General features: G+C 46.0%; 1 pseudogene; it reads left to right on the top strand.

Moving 5' to 3' along the window:
* The window catches only part of LOC112076109 (gephyrin-like), an 18252-nt pseudogene extending 9253 nt beyond the window's left edge, over nt 1–8999 (top strand).
* The last annotated feature ends 9280 nt before the right edge of the window (nt 9000–18279 follow it).

Genomic DNA, 18279 nt, shown 5'->3' with positions numbered 1-18279 from the left:
GCTGACGGGGTGAAACCAGGGAAAACAGTGTCTGACGGGGTGTAACAGGGAAACAGTGGTACTGACGGGGTGTAAACAGGGAAACAGTGGCCTGACGGGTGTAAACAGGGAAACGTGGCTGATGACGGGTTGTAAACAGGGAAACAGTGGCCTGACGGGGTGTAAACAGGGAAACAGTGCCTGACGGGGGTAAACAGGGAAACAGTGGCCTGACGGGGTGTAAACAGGGAACAGTGCTGACGGGGTGTAAAAGGGAACAGTGACCTGACGGGGTGTAAACGGGAAACAGTGCCTGACGGGTGTAAACAGGGAAACAGTGGTCTGACGGGGTGTAAACAGGGAAACAGTGCTGACGGGGTGTAAACAGGGAAACAGTGGCCTGACGGGGTGTAAACAGGGAACAGTGGCTGACGGGTGTAAACAGGGAAAACAGTGGCCTGACGGGTGTAAACAGGGAAACAGTGGTCTGACGGGGTTAAAAACAGGGCAAAGTGGCCTGCAAGTTCGGTAGAGTTACACTACTAGGCCCGAAACTCACGTTTGACCACCTGTACGGGGGTGTAAACACGAGCGTGAGAGAACCCATGCTGAATGAGGTCCTCATAGTAGCAGGGGTAAACAACCATGCGGCGTACACAATCGTAGCTCGCAACTGCTGTTACTAGGAATGTGCTAAAAACAGTAGAACTAAATGGAAAGACCATCTGTTCAAGGCCCTAACGGCAGAAACCAGGGAAAAGTTGCTTGCGACCGGAACGTGTAGAACAGGGAAACTGCACTCCGGATCCTAAACGGGTGTAAACACTGTGGCCGAAGCATACAACACCAGTGGCCGACCTGGACGGTGTCGGGTCTGCATTAGAATATGTGGAGCAATTAGAATCAATAAAACAACGCGGAAACAGTTGAGACTGCTTCGTGGTTACAGAGCAGGCTGTAAACTCTCCTTCCAGACTCAGTAGTAATAAACAGGCAGTGAAACCAGTGGGCGCCATAGATCCGGTGTGTAAACCCATAAAGGAACAGTTGGCACACATGTCTACGGAAGTGGTAATCAGGGGAAACAGTGAACCCTGACTGTTTGCCTATTTCCGCCGGATGTAAACAAGAACGCAAAACAGCAGTGCCCCTTTTGCACACGCGTGTGCTACAACAGGGAAACAGTGTGCCCTAGTAGCTGCCACGGAAACAGTAGTAAACAGGGAAACCACTCGGCGACGCGGCTCGGTAATGTAAACAATGAAGGCGCAAATGACCTGACCGGCGAGTGTAAACAGGGAAACATGGGTCTGACGGGGATGTAAACAGGGAAACAGTGGCCCTGACGGGGTGGTCACAACAGGAAAACAGTGAGCGATCTGACCTGGCAGTGTAACAGACTATCGGAGACGATGTCATTCTATGACAATGAGACTAGCTGAGAGACTCTAAGGGCTCAAGCAAAGTTGAGGAATGCGTCAGCGAATACACAGTCAGGCCTGAATCCCTGTGTACGTTAACCGGGTGTTAAAAAAGAGAAATCAGTGCGGCCCATCATACCTATGCACGGGGGTGTAACAGGGAAACAGTGGCCTGACGCGGGTGTAAACAGGGAAACAGTGGGCTGCACGGGGTGTAAACAGGGAAACAGTGGCCGACGGGGTGTAACCAGGGAACACAGTGGCCTGACGGAGTGTAAACAGGAAACACAGTCGAGCGTCTGACGGGGGTGAAACAGGGAAACAGTTGGACCTGTGTCGTGTAAACGGGGTGTCAACCAGCCCGAAATCAGTGCCCTGAGCAGGCGGTTGTAAACAGGAAACAGGACGGTGGGGTGGCCCTGGCTGCTTCTTCTTTATACTCTAAACATGGGGAGTGTAGAGCCACAGAAGGACAACCACACAAACTGGCTCCAGTCGATGGCCTGAGCTAAGAGCCTGGAAAACTATGCTTTGGCTAGAATTCAAAGGTCGTCTTGTACGGCGGTGTAAAACCAGGTTGATCTCCGGACTACACAAGAGCTCAGTGAGGCCCTCGAAGGATAGCGATAAGACACGGAAGCAGCTACGGGTCCGTCAGGCACCACGGAGGCTGCCAGTTGTAAACAGGAGAACAGTCGGTCTGACGGGCGCAGCAGGGTATATAAACATCTTCAGGCATAGTAACACACGTCGCGCCCAATGAGACCGGAATTGCCCGTTACCGTTTTAAGCAGCGGAAACAGCTCGTTGAGCCTCCTTGAAGTCCAGGTGTGTAATCACTCGGGAATAGCTCAGGTGCCTGCACCGGGGTGTAAAACAGGGAAACAGTGGCCTGACGCTGACGGGGTGTAAACAGGGAAACAGTGGTCTGACGGGGTGTAAACAGGGAAACAGTGACCTGACGGGGTGTAAACAGGGAAACAGTGGTCTGACGGGGTGTAAACAGGGAAACAGTGGTCTGACGGAGTGTAAACAGGGAAACAGCGTGCATGCGTGCGTGCGCCCATTATTTTTCATGCCCAGAGATTTGGCTTTCACATCATCCATATTATGTGTGCACCCCCAACCCCATGCCTTTCTGCCCCACATAAAACTCTGCAGTTAAATCAAGGTTACTGCTGTCACTGTCATCCAGGTAGAAATATGTCATGTGCATTAATGAAAGCATGTAGAGCGTCATCTGTATTTGTGGAAGCTGTTTGTAGCCTGGTATAGATCAGGACTGTATTAATGATGTATTATTGTGACGCTTCAAATACACAAGAAGATCATTTCACAGAATAGCCCTTGTCTCTAGAGTGAGTAAGAAGGGAGTGTTTAGCTGCGTTAGAACGCTGGGTCTGGTCTGGTCTTGTCTGGGTTTTGGTTTGGTCTGGGTTTTTGTCTGGGTCTGTGCCTGGTCTGTGCCTGGTCTGGGTCTGGCCAAGGTCTGGGTCTGGTCTAGGTCTGGGTCTGGTCTGGGTCTGGTCTGGCCTTGGTCTGGGTCTGGTCTGGGTTTAGGTCTGTTTGGGTCTATATATACAAGAAGCCTACAGCCCCATCTTAGTGTCAAAGTCACCAGTTGATCTACCATACTGTGTTGTACTGTACTGTACTGTGTTGTACTGTACTGTGTTGTACTGTACTGTACTGTACTGTGTTGTACTGTACTGTACTCTGTTGTACTGTACTGTGTTGTACTGTACTGTGTTGTACTATGTTGTACTGTACTGTGTTGTACTGTACTGTGTGTATCGTATTTATTCACGCATCTTTAATTTCTTCACATTTCATTGTGTTACAAAGTGGGATTAAATTGTATTACATTTTTACAAAATGTCAACGATCTGCACAAAATACGCTGTAATTTTTTTACATTTTTTTTTATTAAGATGATTGAAAAAATTCAACACGTATATATATCATGATTAGATAAGTATTCACCCCCCTGAGTCAATACGTGTTAGAATCACCTTGGGCAGTGATTACAGCTGGGAGTCTTTTGGGGTAAATCTATAAGAGCTTTGCACAAAACTTGGCCTATCAGGAACATTCACTGTCTTCTTGGTAAGTAACTCCAGTGTAGATTTGGCCTTGTGTTGTAGGTTATTGTCCTGCTGAAAGATGAATTCCTCTCCCAGTGTCTGGTGTAAATCAGACTAAAGCAGGTTGTCCTCTAGGATTTTTCCTGTGCTTAGCTCCATCCTGTTTCTTTTTTATCCTTAAAAAGTCCCTAGTCTTTTTGGATTATGTGTGTATTGTTTTGTATTTCTAGGTTATTTTACACTGTTGAAACTAGAAACACAAGCATTTCGCTGCACCTGCAATAACATCTGCAAATCTGTTATAAACTTTGATTTGATTTTGAGTTGAGTCTTTGCCGATGACAAGCATACCCATACCATGATGCAGACACCACCATGCTGGAAAATAAGAAGGCAGTTACTCAGTGATGTTGTTGGATTTGCCCCAGGCTTTGCATTTATTTTTATTTATTTCACCTTTATTTAACCAGGTAGGCTAGTTGAGAACAAGTTCTCATTTACAACTGCGACCTGGCCAAGATAAAGCAAAGCAGTTCGACACATGCAACAATACAGAGTTACACATGGAATAAACAAACATACAGTCAATAATACAGTAGAAAAGAAGTCTATATACAGTGTGTGCAAATGAGGAAAGATAAGGGAGGTCAGGCAATAAATAGGCCATGGTGGCGAAGTAATTACAACATAGCAATTAGACACTGGAATGGTAGATGTGCAGAAGATGAATGTGCAAGTAGAGATACTGGGGTGCAAAGGAGCAAGATAAATAAATAAATACAATATGGGGATGAGGTAGGTGGATGGGCTATTTACAGATGAAATATGTACAGGTGCAGTGATCTGTGAGCTGCTCTGACAGCTGGTGCTTAAAGCTAGTGAGGGAGATATGAGTCTCCAGCTTCAGTGATTTTTGCAGTTCGTTCCAGTCATTGGCAGCAGAGAACTGGAAGGAAAGGCGGCCAAAAGAGGAATTGGCTTTGGGGGTGACCAGTGAGATATACCTGCTGGAGCGTGTGCTACGAGTGGGTGCTGCTATGGTGACCAGTGAGCTGAGATAAGGCGGGGCTTTAACTAGCAAAGACTTGTAGATGACCTGGAGCCAGTGGGTTTGGCGATGAGTATGAAGCGAGGGCCAGTCATCGAGGGCATACAGGTCGCAGTGGTGGGTAGTATATGGGACTTTGGTGACAAAACAGATGGCACTGTGATAGACTGCATCCAATTTGTTGAGTAGAGTGTTGGAGGCTATTTTGTAAATGACATCGCCGAAGTCGAGGATCGGTAGGATGGTCAGTTTTACGAGGGTATGTTTGGCAGCATGAGTGAAGGATGCTTTGTTGCGAAATAGGAAGACGATTCTAGATTTAATTTTGGATTGGCGATGCTTAATGTGAGTCTGGAAGGAGAGTTTACAGTCTAACCAGACACCTAGGTATTTGTAATTGTCCACATATTCTAAGGCAGAACCGTCCAGAGTAGTGATGCTGGACAGGCGGGCAGGTGCGGGCAGCAATCGGTTGAAGAGCATGCATTTAGTTTTACTTGCATTTAAGAGCAGTTGGAGGCCATGGAAAGAGAGTTGTATGGCATTGAACCTCATCTGGAGGTTAGTTAACACAGTGTCCAAAGAAGGGCCAGAAGTATACAGAATGGTGTACCAAGAAGTGTATTCCTTTGCCATGTTCTTTTTGCAGTATTACTTTAGTACCTTTTTGCATACAGGATGCATTTTTTAAAATATATTTTCATTCCTATTTTCACTCTAGGTCATTATTGTGGAACTACAATGTTCTTGATCCATCTTCAGTTTTCTCTCATCACAGCCATTAAACTCTGTAGCTGTTTTAAAATAATCAATGGCCTCATGGTAACATCCCTGAGCAGTTTCCTTCCTGTCCTGCAGCTCAGTTCAGAAGGACGACTGTATCTGTCATGTGTCTGGGTGGTTTAATATGTCATCCACAGAATAATTATTAACTTGACCATGCATAAAGATATATTCATTGTCTGATTTGTTATTGTTGCCCGTCCACCAATCACTGTCCTTCTTTATGAGGCTTTCGAAAAGCTCCCTGGTCTTTGTAGTTTAATCTGTGCTTGAAATTCAATACTTGATTGAGGGACCTTACAGATGTTGTATGTATGGGGAACAGAGGAAGCGGCAGTCATTAAAAAATCATTTCAACCGCTGTTATTTCCATGTAATTTATTATGTGTTTGTTAAGCCAAGATGAACGGGATGAATACTTATGCAAAGGCTACAGAATATTTTAGTTATTTCGAATTTTCTTTTCACTTTGACATTATGGAGTATTTGGTGTAGATCAATGAAGAAAATAAAAATCATAATTACATCAATTTCAATCCCACTTTGTAATCTCACAAATGTTTTAAAGATCCAAGCGGGGTGAGTACATATGATACCTACTTTATGTACTACTACCACTTAGCAGAAGCTTTTATCCACATGTATTTAACATGTGCATGTGATCCCAGTGGGAATTGAACCCACAACATGAGCTTGCTAGCTCTCTATGAACAAGAGCCAAGATGACCTTACAGCAGTGGTATTAAAACTTCTTCAGGGGGGACCTCATTTTCTCCGCCAGAATTTATGGGGACCCCATTTTTTTCCAAATCTAATGACACAACCTTAAAATCAGAACATTTACACTTTCACATCAATAAATAACCCTCAAATCCTTATTTGCATCACTCATCAAAATTATGAGAACCAATAAATATATTTACTCAATATTTTTTTATTGTATTTTTCAACTTATCTCAAAATCGTATGTACTGTATATTGTCCAATAAAATCATTTTCACTCTTTAATATTTTTTATATTTTTAAAGTTTTTTATTTGTCGACCCCTCTAGGGGTTGTGACACCGACATTGAATACCACTGGCTAACAGTCTGAGCCATAGGCAGGACGGAACTGAGATTGTTACCCTACTATCATGCCATCGACCTGCTGTAATAACCCCTAACTCTCCCTCTATCTTCCTGACCTCTAACTTCTGGCCCTCCCCTCTCCTCCAATAGGAGTGTTTACAGTTCATCCTGTTCCTCCCTATACCATACCATTGAGCTGCTATATTAACCCCTAACTCTCCCTCTCTTCCTGACCTCTGACCCATCTCCTTCAATAGTAGTTTCCAGTTCATCCTGCTGTATTAACTCTCTTCCTGACCTCTGGACCATTCCTTCAATAGTAGTTTCCAGTTCATCTGCTGTATTAACTTCTTCTGGACTCTGACCATCTCCTTCAATAGTGTTTCCAGTTCATCCTGCTGTATTAACTCTCTTCCTGACCTCTGACCCATCTCCTTCAATAGTAGTTTCCAGTTCATCCTGCTGTATTAACTCTCATCCTGACCTCTGACCCATCTCCTTCAATAGTAGTTTCCATGTTCATCTGCTGTATTAACTCTCATCCTGACTCTGACCCATCTCCTTCATAGTAGTTTCCAGTTCATCCTGCTGTTTAACTCTCATCCTGACCTCTGACCATTCCTTCAATAGTAGTTTCCAGTTCATCCTGCTGTATTAACTCTCTCTCCTGACCTCTGACCATCTCCTTCAATAGTAGTTTCCGTTCATCTGCTGTATTAACTCTCTCTGACCTCTGACCCATCTCCTTCAATAGTAGTTTCCAGTTATCTGGCTGTATTAACTCTCTTCCTGACCTCTGACCCATCTCCTTCAATAGTAGTTTCCAGTTCATCCTGCTGTATTAACTCTCTTCCTGACCTCTGACCTCTAACCTCTTCCAACAGGAGTGTTTCCAGTTCATCCTGCCCGCGCTGCCCCACGCCATCGACCTGCTACGGGACGCCGTGGTCAAGATGAAGGAGGCGGTGGACGAGCTAGAGGACCTGCCTTCGCCCCCGCCGCCCCTATCGCCGCCCCCCAACAGCTCGCCGCGGAGGCAGACGGAGGACAAGGGCGTACAGTGTGAGGAGGAGGACGATGACAAGAAAGACAGTGGTGTGGCGTCCACCGAGGACTCCTCGTCCTCGCACATCACCGCTGCCTCCATCGCCGCTAAGGTAACCAATGGGGAGGTAAGGGAACGTAGCAGGAAGGTTTTCCTGACAGGACTGGGATCTGAACTTTAAGGGTGGTGCAATGTTTATGTTCCCATTCTCCACGTTTTTCCTCTCTTCTTCCATAGTGTACACTTCCACTATTCTTCTCCTTCATTTCAAAGCATTGGATTGGTCTAAGCATTGGCTAGAGAGGGAGTTTCAACCATAAATCTATGACTCAATGTGTACAAGTGAACACAGTGGGAAAAGGGTGGACAATCGGGACGTATGTACACTACATGACCAAAAGTATGTGGACACCTGCTCATCGAACATCTCATTCCAAAATCATGGGCATTAATATGTAGTTGGTACCCCCTTTGCTGCTATAACAGCCTCCACTCTTCTGGGAAGGCTTTCCACTAGATGTTGGAACATTGCTGCAGGGGCTTGCTTCCATTCAGCCACAAGAGCATTAGTGAGGTCGGGCACTGATGTTGGGCGATTAGGCCTGGCTCACATTAGGCGTTCCAATTCATCCCAAAGGTGTTCGATGGGGTTGAGGTCAGGGCTCTGTGCAGGCCAGTCAAGTTCTTCCACACCGATCTCTACAAACCATTTCTGTATGGACCTCGCTTTGTGCACGGGGGCATTGTCATGTTGAAACAGGACTGTTTCCAAACTGTTGCCACAAAGTTGGAAGCACAGAATCGTCTAGAATGTCATTGTATGCTGTAGCATTAAGATTTCCCTTCACTGGAACTAAGGGGCCTAGCCTGAACCATGGTAAACAGCCCCAGACCATTATTCCCCATCCACCAAACTTTACAGTTGGCACTATGCATTGGGACAGATAGCGTTCTCCTGGCATCCACCAAACCCAGATTTGGCTGTCGGTCTGCCAGATGGTGAAACGTGATTCATCACTCCAGAGAATGCGTTTCCACTTCTCCAGAGTCCAATGGTGACGAGCTTTACATCACTCCAAGCCGACGCTTGGCATTGCGTCGTGATGGTGATCTTAGGTTTGTATGCGGCTGCTCGGCCATGGAAACCCATTTCATGAAGCTCCTGACAAACAGTTCTTGTGCTAACGTTGCTTCCAGAAGCAGTTTGGTAGTGAGTGTTGAAAACCGAGGACAGACGATTTTTACGCGATTCAGCACTCGGTGGTCCCGTTCTGTGAGCTCGTGTGGCCAACCACTTCATGGCTGAGCTGTTACTACTCCTAGATGTTTCCACCTCACAAAAATAACTTATAGTTGACTGGGGAAGCTAGATTTTATACACCTATCAGTAATAGGTGTGGCTGAAATAGCCGAATCCACTAATTTGAAGGGGTGTCCACATACCTTTGTATATATAGTGTATCTACATATTTCATATTAAACAACTCGCCATGCCATATTTCATACAACCACCATGCTCATTATTATTCTGTACACTTGTAACAACACCATGTCTGTCGGTCAAATCTGTGAAATCAGATGGACGTGTCTGGGTGTGTGTGTGTGTGTTGTGTGTGTGTGTGTGGGTGTGTGTGTGTGTGTGTGTGTGTGTGTGTGTTGTGTGTGTGTGTGTGTGTGTGTGTGGTGTGTGTGTGTGTCATTCATTGTCCATCGAAGTGACTGTTGTCCATTTCCATTGTCCTGTCCAACATCAGAGCGGACCTATACCTCTGTTGCCATGGTAACATAAGTGTGGTCCGGTTCCAGTTCCATTTTTTGTCCTATCATTGTCCTATCATGGACTTTCATTGGTAAGACTCCATGCCATACACTCCATGGGGAAATTTCCCAGACCTAGATTAAACATCCAGAATAAAAAAAGCACTATCCAGGACTAGGCTTAATCTGTGTCCAGGAAACCCTAGATATATTACATGTAGATCTGATTCATCTCTGTGATCTATAATCTATCCCCATGTCATCCTGTAAATAATATCATACCATCCATATTGCCCAGGTTCATTCATTATTCATTCATTAGTGTACTATCATCACATTTAGAAGTGTCTCAGTAGCTCTTGATTAACCTCACCAACGCCCCATTGGCATTTTCCACCCTCCTTGAGACATGGTTGTTATTGAATGCCTTACGCTGTGTGGTGAACATGGTTACTTTCCTAGTGTCCTTTCATTTCACAGAAAGCAGCTTGTTAGTCCTGATCCATCGTATGGTCCCCCTCTCCGCTGTCTTTGTCATGTCGTTTACCTTGGTCTTGGGGAAACTGATTCTCTTAGGACGAATGGTGCCACAAGCCCCCCCAAAAAAAGTTTTTCAAGAGGTCTATGAAAAGCATGGGACTAGTATAAAAATTGTCCACAAAGAGCTTGTACCCACTGCCAAGAAAGGGGAAGTCCATCAGCTGCATGACAGTCTTAACTAAGGCCCTTCCCATTGGGTGTGATCGCCTTGCCTTCATAGATGAAAAAGTTCCATGTGTAGGCAGGCTAAATTGGCACAAAGAGCTTGTAGCCCCATTTGGTCGGCTTATTATTCATATATTGCTTCAAGCCAATTGGAGCCTTTGAGGGAACCATGCGCTCATCTATAGATAACATTTGAGCAGGTTGGAAGTAAGTTTTGCATGCCTCCACCATGTCATGATAAAGGGGATTGACTCTTGCAAGACGACCCTGCTTTTGCAGATACCATACTCACACCAGACTGAATTGAATAAAACATTTTTTTAAGTGTCCCCAAATATGGAGACTTTTGAATTGAAGAGGTTTTTAAGAGAACTACAGGATCTGTCTGTTTGGAAAGCATGTGGTATAATAAGGAACAGTATATTCCACCGCCATAATTATATTTGTTTTGTTTAGGCATAGGGTTTGAAATGAATAAAGGTTTGGTGTAGAAAGGAGGGTTAGGTTTAAAGTTTGTTACCACTGTCCGCCGTCATTCATTCTGCCAGTCAAATATGCACTGTCTATGTGACAATAAGGCACAAGATGCTGTGCTATAGTGCAGACAGTCAAAGTTAAAGGGGCATCTGCAGTTGAAACGGTAACAAAGCAGTCAGTTGCAGATTGCCCCTTTAAAGGGTGTTGTTAGCATGTTATCTATATTACTATTCGCAGTCAGTGTCAGTCTATTTTCTGAGCGTGGTGTGCGTGTGCGTGTGTGTGTGTGTGTGTGGTGGGTGTGTGTGTGTGTGTGTGTGTGTGTGTGTGTGTGTGTGTGTGTGTGTGTGTGTGTCTCTTTCTCGTGTTGTGTTGGTGTGTGTGTGTGTGTGCGTTTGGGTAGATCCAGACTCCATCATCTCCAGGGGTGTCCAGGTCCTCCCCAGAGACACAGGCTCTCTGAGCACCACGCCCTCTGAGTCGCCCGCGCCCAGGCCACTCGGCGCCTCTCTAACCGCCTCGCCCCGACGCCAAAGTAAGCCACACACACACACACACAGACAAGCATTTCTCTGCACGCAGTGTTTTCTTCAGTGTCTATCATCACTGTGCTATGACAAACCACAAGTGTGTGCTTGTGTTGGAGGAGCACTGCTGTGGCTAGTAGGTATGGTTGTGTGTGGTGGAGCACTGCTGTGGCTAGTATGGTAATGGTTTGTGTGGAGGGGCACCTGCGTGGCTAGTATGGTAACGGTTGTGTGTGAGGAGCACCTGCTGTGGCTAGTATGGTAATGGTTTGTGTGTGGTGGAGCAAGCTGCTGGTCTGTAGTCATGGTAGTTGTTGTGGAGGCACTGCAGTGTTGTATGGTAACGGTGTGGTGGGAGGAGCACCTGCTGTGGCTAGTAATGGTTGTGTGTTTTATGCTTGTTTGCGTGGGTCAAGTTGGTAATCCTTTGAATTGAAATATATTGAATCAGACCAGCCACTACCACTAGCTCTCACACACACTTACACACCACACACCACACACACACACACACACACACACACACACACACACACACACACACACACACACACACACACACACACACACACACACACACACACACACACACCCAACACACACACACACCCACACACACAACACAAGAGAGACCCTTCCACCATCCCCTGCCTAATTAACCCACTCCAGTCTCTCCTGCAGGTCAACATTCAAGAGATGCAGTCAGTCCTGTGCTCTCTCTCTCTCTCTCTCTCCTCTCTCTCTCTCTCCCTCTCTCTCTCTCTCCTCTCTACTCTATCTATCTATCTATCCAATCTCTCACCTCATCTGTCTTGTTCTCCTGGGAAGTGTCATGAGAATAGACCAGAGGTTTCTATGGAATGGCTGAGAGAGCGACCCATATATACACTGAGTATACCAAACATTAGGAAGCACAGTGCAGCCTCAAATCGTCAGGGCATGGTCTCTACAAGGTGTTGAAAGTGTTTTCACAGGCATGCTGGCCATGTTGACTCCAGTGTTTCCTACAGGCATGCTGGCCCATGTTGACTCCAGGTGTTTCCACAGGCATGCTGGCCCATGTTGACTCCAGTGTTTCCACAGGCATGCTGGCCCATGTTGACTCCAGTGTTTCCACAGGCATGCGTGGCCCATTTGACTCCAGTGTTTCCACAGGCATGGCTGGCCCATGTTGACTCCAGTGTTTCCACAGGCATGCTGGCCATGTTGACTCCAGTGTTTCCACAGGCATGTGCTCCATGTTGGACTCAAGTGTTTCCACAGGCATGCTGGCTTCATGTTGACCTCCAGTGTTTTCCACAGGCCTTGGCATGTTGACTCCAGTGTTTCCACAGGCATGCTGGCCCATGTTGACTCCAGTGTTTCCACAGGCATGCTGGCCCATGTTGACTACAGTGTTTCCACAGGCATGCTGGCCCATGTTGACTCCAGTGTTTCCCACAGTTGTGTAAAGTTGGCTGGATGACCTTTGGGTGGTGGACAATTCTAAATACACACTGGAAACTGTTGAGCGTGAAATGTCCAGCAACGTTGCAGTTCTTGTCACAAACTGATGAGCCTGGCACCTACTACCATACCCCGTTAAAAAGCACTTCAATATTTTGTCTTGCCCATTCATCCTCTGAATGGCACACATACACAATCCATGTCTCAATTGTCTCAAGGCTTAAAAGTCCTTTAACCCTGTCTCCTCCCCTTCATCTACACTGATTGAAGTGATTTTAACAAGTGACATCAATAAGGGATCATAGCTTTCACCTGGATTCACCTGGTCAGTCTGTCATGGAACGAGCAGGTGCCTTTAATGTTTGTTTTGTGTACTCCGTGTGTATATACAGTGTACATAGATCTGTTACTGCAGCTTTACAGGTTCAGTCAGGCTGTTCAGGCGCCACGCAGGTCTTTTATGTACTGGTGTCTTAGAATGGTACACTGTGGAGACCTGAGGATGAATATACCGTGAGAAGTGACTCAATGGCTGTGTTTTGAATTTACAATGAATTTACAAAGTTTTGTTGGTGTCGTAAGCAGATGCATACTTCATATTTAGAATCATCTCCGTTTTCATTGTTGCTATGTCCAAAAGTTCCAAGAAGATTGACTCGACGTACTTACAGTAACTTGGGTTTTGTTGTTGATTCTATAGTATAGAGTCTTATTCTCTGTATGTAAGGATGTTGAGTCTAGAGGAAACTGTGCTCCTATCCTCATATCTTCAGTGTTGTTATTGTATAACTTGTGTTCTATATGTTCTGTATAGCGGAAGTGTAAGGAGTAGCCATGGTGCCTCTGTCTCGATGTTACCACTGCAGTACGAGGCCTAGTACTCTACATCACTAAACTAAAGCCCTTTTGTTAATGACCCAGTTTGAGTTGCTGCCTCTCTGTCAAGAGCTTCTTTATCCCCCACATGAGTCAGCACGACTGTGTGTGTGTGTGTGTGTGTGTGTGTGTGTGTGTGTGTGTGTGTGTGTGTGTGTGTGTGTGTGTGCGCGTGTGCGTGGCGCCTTTCACCACATGTTCTCACAAGTCTTCATGTGAAGCGGAAATACCCTCTTGCTGCTCTGCCTCCAGACAGACAACACACAACCACACACACCACCACACCCACACACACACACTACACACACCAACAACAAACAACACACAAAACACACACAACCAAACACCACAACACACACACAACCCCACACCCACACACACCCAACACACACACACACACACACCACACACAAACACACACACACACACCACACACAACCACACACACACCCACCAACAAGAGAGAGGCACCCAGATGAGCGGCTTCCAAATGTCCAAGCCTGTCCTGCGTACCTACACCAGCCCAGGAGGAGTCAGGCACACACACCAACCACGACAGACAATGACACACAGAAACTGCACACACACCACAGCCACCACCACAACACAACCACACAACACAACAACAGAAATGCACACGAAACTGCACACACACACACAACACACACAACCACACACACACAACACACACACCACACACACACACACACACACAACACACCACACACACACACACCACACACACACACACACACAGACAGGACACACAGAAAGCACCACACAAACCACAACACACCACCACACCACACACACACCACACACACACCACCTACAGCACACTTCCCGCACCTCACTGCTACCCACACTGTACCAGGCACCACGGCACCACTCTACCAGCACACTGGCTAACCAGCCACTGTACCGCACACATCTGCTACCGGAGGCACACTTCTACAGACACATACCAGGACCACAGTCAGGCCACACTTGCTACCAGCAAACGGTACACACCACTCGCTTACCACACAGGCGCAAACACACTGGGCTTACCCCAGGCCACAAACTTTGCTTACCAAGTGGCTCACCACTGCTACCAGGCACACCCACTGCACCAGGGCCACTACTTGCTTTACCAGGCACACAAGCTACCAGGCCACACCAACGCACAGCAGCTAACCAGCCACAACTTGCTACCAGCACAACTGCTACCAGGCACCAGACTAACCAAGGCACCACACTGCTACCAGCACGGGCAACACTACCTGCTACCTAGCACCACGCCTACCAAAGAGTCCAACTACACTGTACCAAGCAACACACTTCGGACTACCCATGAGCTCAGGCCTACAGCACATACACTGCTACCAGCCAAACCATGCTTACCGGCCACACTGCTACGCACCCAGAGCACAACATCTGGCTACCACAGGCACCACCACTAACTTCAGGCTACAAATGCACACTGAACCCCAGCCCAACCACTGCTACCAGACACCAACACTGCTACCAGGCTACAATCTACAGCACTATACCCAAGGACACCACTGCTACCAGCACCGACACACTGGCTACTAGGCCACCGCTTTACCAGGCACACGCTCTAAAACCAGACCACGCTACTGCCACGCACCAGGCACACCACACTGCTACCAGCACACTGCTACGCAACCACACGCCAGGGCACACTTACCAACCATGCTTACCAGGCACAATTGCTACCAGGGCACACACTGTCTCACCAGGCATCACTGCTACTAGCACACTGCTACAGCACACACTGCTACCAGGCCAACTACCTGCTTACCAGGCACACACTGCCTACCAGGCACACCACTACTACCAGGCACACTGCTACTAGGCACACTGCTACCAAGCACACTGCTCAGGCACACTGCTACCAAGCACAGACTGCTACCAGGCCCTCTGCTACCAGACACACTGCTCAGGCAATCAAAAACTCCACACACACAAACATAGTGAAAAAAGCATATTCAGTCAAACCATCACTCAGATATGCTACACATCCTTTCTCACAGGCACAGAGTAACACACACACTGTGATGGTACTGTAGTTGTACCCTTCCACTCTAGTGAGCATGTTACATAGTGGTTGAGTTTGGATTAATGAAGCATGTGGGAGTATCTGTGTGTGTGGAGGGGGGGTCTGTTTGACCCCGATCTCTGGCTCTCTCTCTATCTCTTTCTCTCTCCCTCTCTGTCTGTCTCTCTTTCTGTCTCTTTATTTTTCAATCCCTCTCTGTGTCGCTGTTCTCTCTCTATATATGTCTCTCTGTCTCTCACTCGCTCACCCTCTCTCTCGCTCCCCCTCTCTCTCACTCTCTGTCTCTGTCTTGCCTAGAAGGTCAGCATCCCGGAGTCGCCTCTTCACTGTTGAAGTTGAAACTGGTGTTTTGCGGGTACTGTTTAATGACGCTGCCAGTTGAGGACTTGTGAGGCGTCTGTTTCTCAAGCTAGACACTCTAATGTACTTGTCTTCTTGCTCAGTTGTGCACCAGGGACTCCCACTCCTCTTTCTATTCTGGTTAGAGCCAGTTTGCGCTGTTCTGTGAAGGGAGTAGTTCAAAGCGTTGTACGAGATCTATGGTTTGTTGTCAATTTCTCGCATGGAATAGCCTTCATTTCTCAGAACAAGAATAGACTGATGAGTTTCAGAAGAAAGTTCTTTGTTTCTGGCCATTTTGGGCCTGTAATCGAATCCACAAATGCTGATGCTCCAGATACTCAAATAGTCTAAAGAAGGACAGTTTTATTGCTTCTTTAATCTGAACAACAGTTTTCAGCTGTGCTAACATAATTGCAAAAGGGTTTTCTAATGATCAATTAACCTTTTAAAATGATAAACTTGGATTAGCTAACACAACATGCCATTGCATCGAGTGATGGTTGCTGATAAAGGGCCTCTGTAGATATTCCATTAAAAATATGTAGTTTCCAGCTACAATAGTCATTTACAACATTAACAATGTCTACACTGTATTTCTGATCAATTTTATGTTATTTTAAAGGACAAAAAATTTGCTTTTCTTTCAAAAACAAGGACAAGTGACCCCAAACTTTTGAACTGTAGTGTATATATTTTTTTACCTTTTATTTAATTAGGCAAGTCAGTTGAGAACAAATTCTTATTTACAATGACGGCCTACTCCAGCCAAACCCAAACCCGGACGACGCTGGGCCAATTGTGCGCCACCCTATGGGACGGCCGGTTGTGATACAGCCTGGAATCGAACCAGGGTCTGTAGTGATGCCTCTGGCACTGAGATGCACTGCCTTAGAACACTGCCGCACTCGGGACCCCCCTGATAGTGTAGTCGAAGGAGCACAGCAAGAGGAGCATGGCAACCAACGATGGTCGCATGTCACGAGCCGTGGAAGCCGAAGACAGCGACCTGCCGCAAAGCAGCCTACACTCCCAACGAGAGGCCCGGAGCAGATACAAACAACAAATAGTTTAGACGCCCTGGAGCTTGATCTTCCTGCACCTTTGTCGCTGGGGGTAACTGTGTCTGCGGCCGCTGTGGCTACTCCTACTCCTTCCCCTATGATTTTGAAGTCGACGTCGGCAACCTTCCATCCCTGCTCTGGAACGAGCGAGGCTTCTCCATCTGTCGGAGGCCTGCACCATCCTGTAAAGCGCGGGAGTGTGGGCGGATTTCCTCGTCCTTCTCGCCAGCCGTGATTTTGGGCAGCTCCATGTTAAGATATGTTACTGTCCCTGGTGCAAAAACAATGTCTTACCCCGGAGCACGTGTATATGACATTACTAAGCTGCTCTTGAATGTATTACGCCAGGACATGGACATTGATACTATCGTAGTCCATGTGGGTTTTAATGACATCATGAAGGGCAGCTCTGAAAAGTTGAAACTGGATTTTAAAGAGCTGATTGATTCTCTGATAGACAGTAATAAAAGTCCCATCATATCTTGCCCTTCAATCGCGGCATTGAACTCTTTAGCAGGATTCTTTCTCTTCACAACTGGCCACGTGATTATTGCAGCTTATTGCAGCTCATCAGTAGGAAGTTCACTCTGTGCAGCTCACCCTGCACTAACATAAACAACATGAGCATGTCTACTTCTGCTTAGCTTCCCAGTAAAGATATGAAAACAAGCAAGCGTCCCAGAAAAGTCCTCAAAATAGACTACGTCAACATATGTAGCTGAAGAAACAAGGTTCATGAAATTCATAACTTGTTAGTAACAGATGATATTCATCTCTGAAACTCACTTAAACAATGAATTTGATGATACAGTGGTAGCAATACAAGGTTATAACATTTACAGAAATTACAGAAATGCCAGTGGTGGAACAGTCAGTATCTGGATAACATGTGTAAAATGCTTGATAATGTATGTGATTTAAATATCGACTGGCATTCATCAAGCTGCCCACTCAAGAAAAAGCTTCAAACTGTAACCAATGCATGCAACCTGGATCAGGTTATTAGTCAACCCACTAGGGTATGCATAAATGTGCTTGAAAGCAGTATCCAGATCCATCAGATGTAGGGATCACAATATAGTATCCATATCTAGGAAAACCAAAGTTCCAAAGGCTGGGCCTAATACAGTGTATAAAAGGTCATACAAGAAGTTTTGTAGTGATTCCTATGTTGTTGATGTAAATAATATCTATTGGTCTGTGGTGTTTAATGAGGAGCAACCAGACGTTGCACTTGACACATTTATGAAATTGCTTATCCCAGTTACTAATACGCATGCACCCATTAAGAAAATGACTGTAAAAACTGTTAAATCCCTGTGGATTGATGTGGAATTGAAAAAAATGTATGGTTGAGAGGGATGAGGCAAATAAGTCTGGCTGCACAACCTATTGGCAAACGTTCTGCAAATTGAGAAATCATGTGACTAAACTGAATAAAAAGAAGAAACTACACTATGAAACAAAGATAAATGACAAAGAATGATAGTAAAAAGCTTTGGAGCACCTTAAATTAAATTCTGGGAAAAAAGGCAAACAAGCTCCATCATTCATTGAATCAGACGGCTCATTCATTACATAACCGACTGATATTG

This window comes from Salvelinus sp. IW2-2015, unplaced genomic scaffold (genome assembly GCF_002910315.2).
Source record: "Salvelinus sp. IW2-2015 unplaced genomic scaffold, ASM291031v2 Un_scaffold3579, whole genome shotgun sequence".
Classification (NCBI taxonomy): domain Eukaryota; kingdom Metazoa; phylum Chordata; class Actinopteri; order Salmoniformes; family Salmonidae; genus Salvelinus; species Salvelinus sp. IW2-2015.
This window is presented reverse-complemented; position numbering and strand designations above follow the sequence as displayed.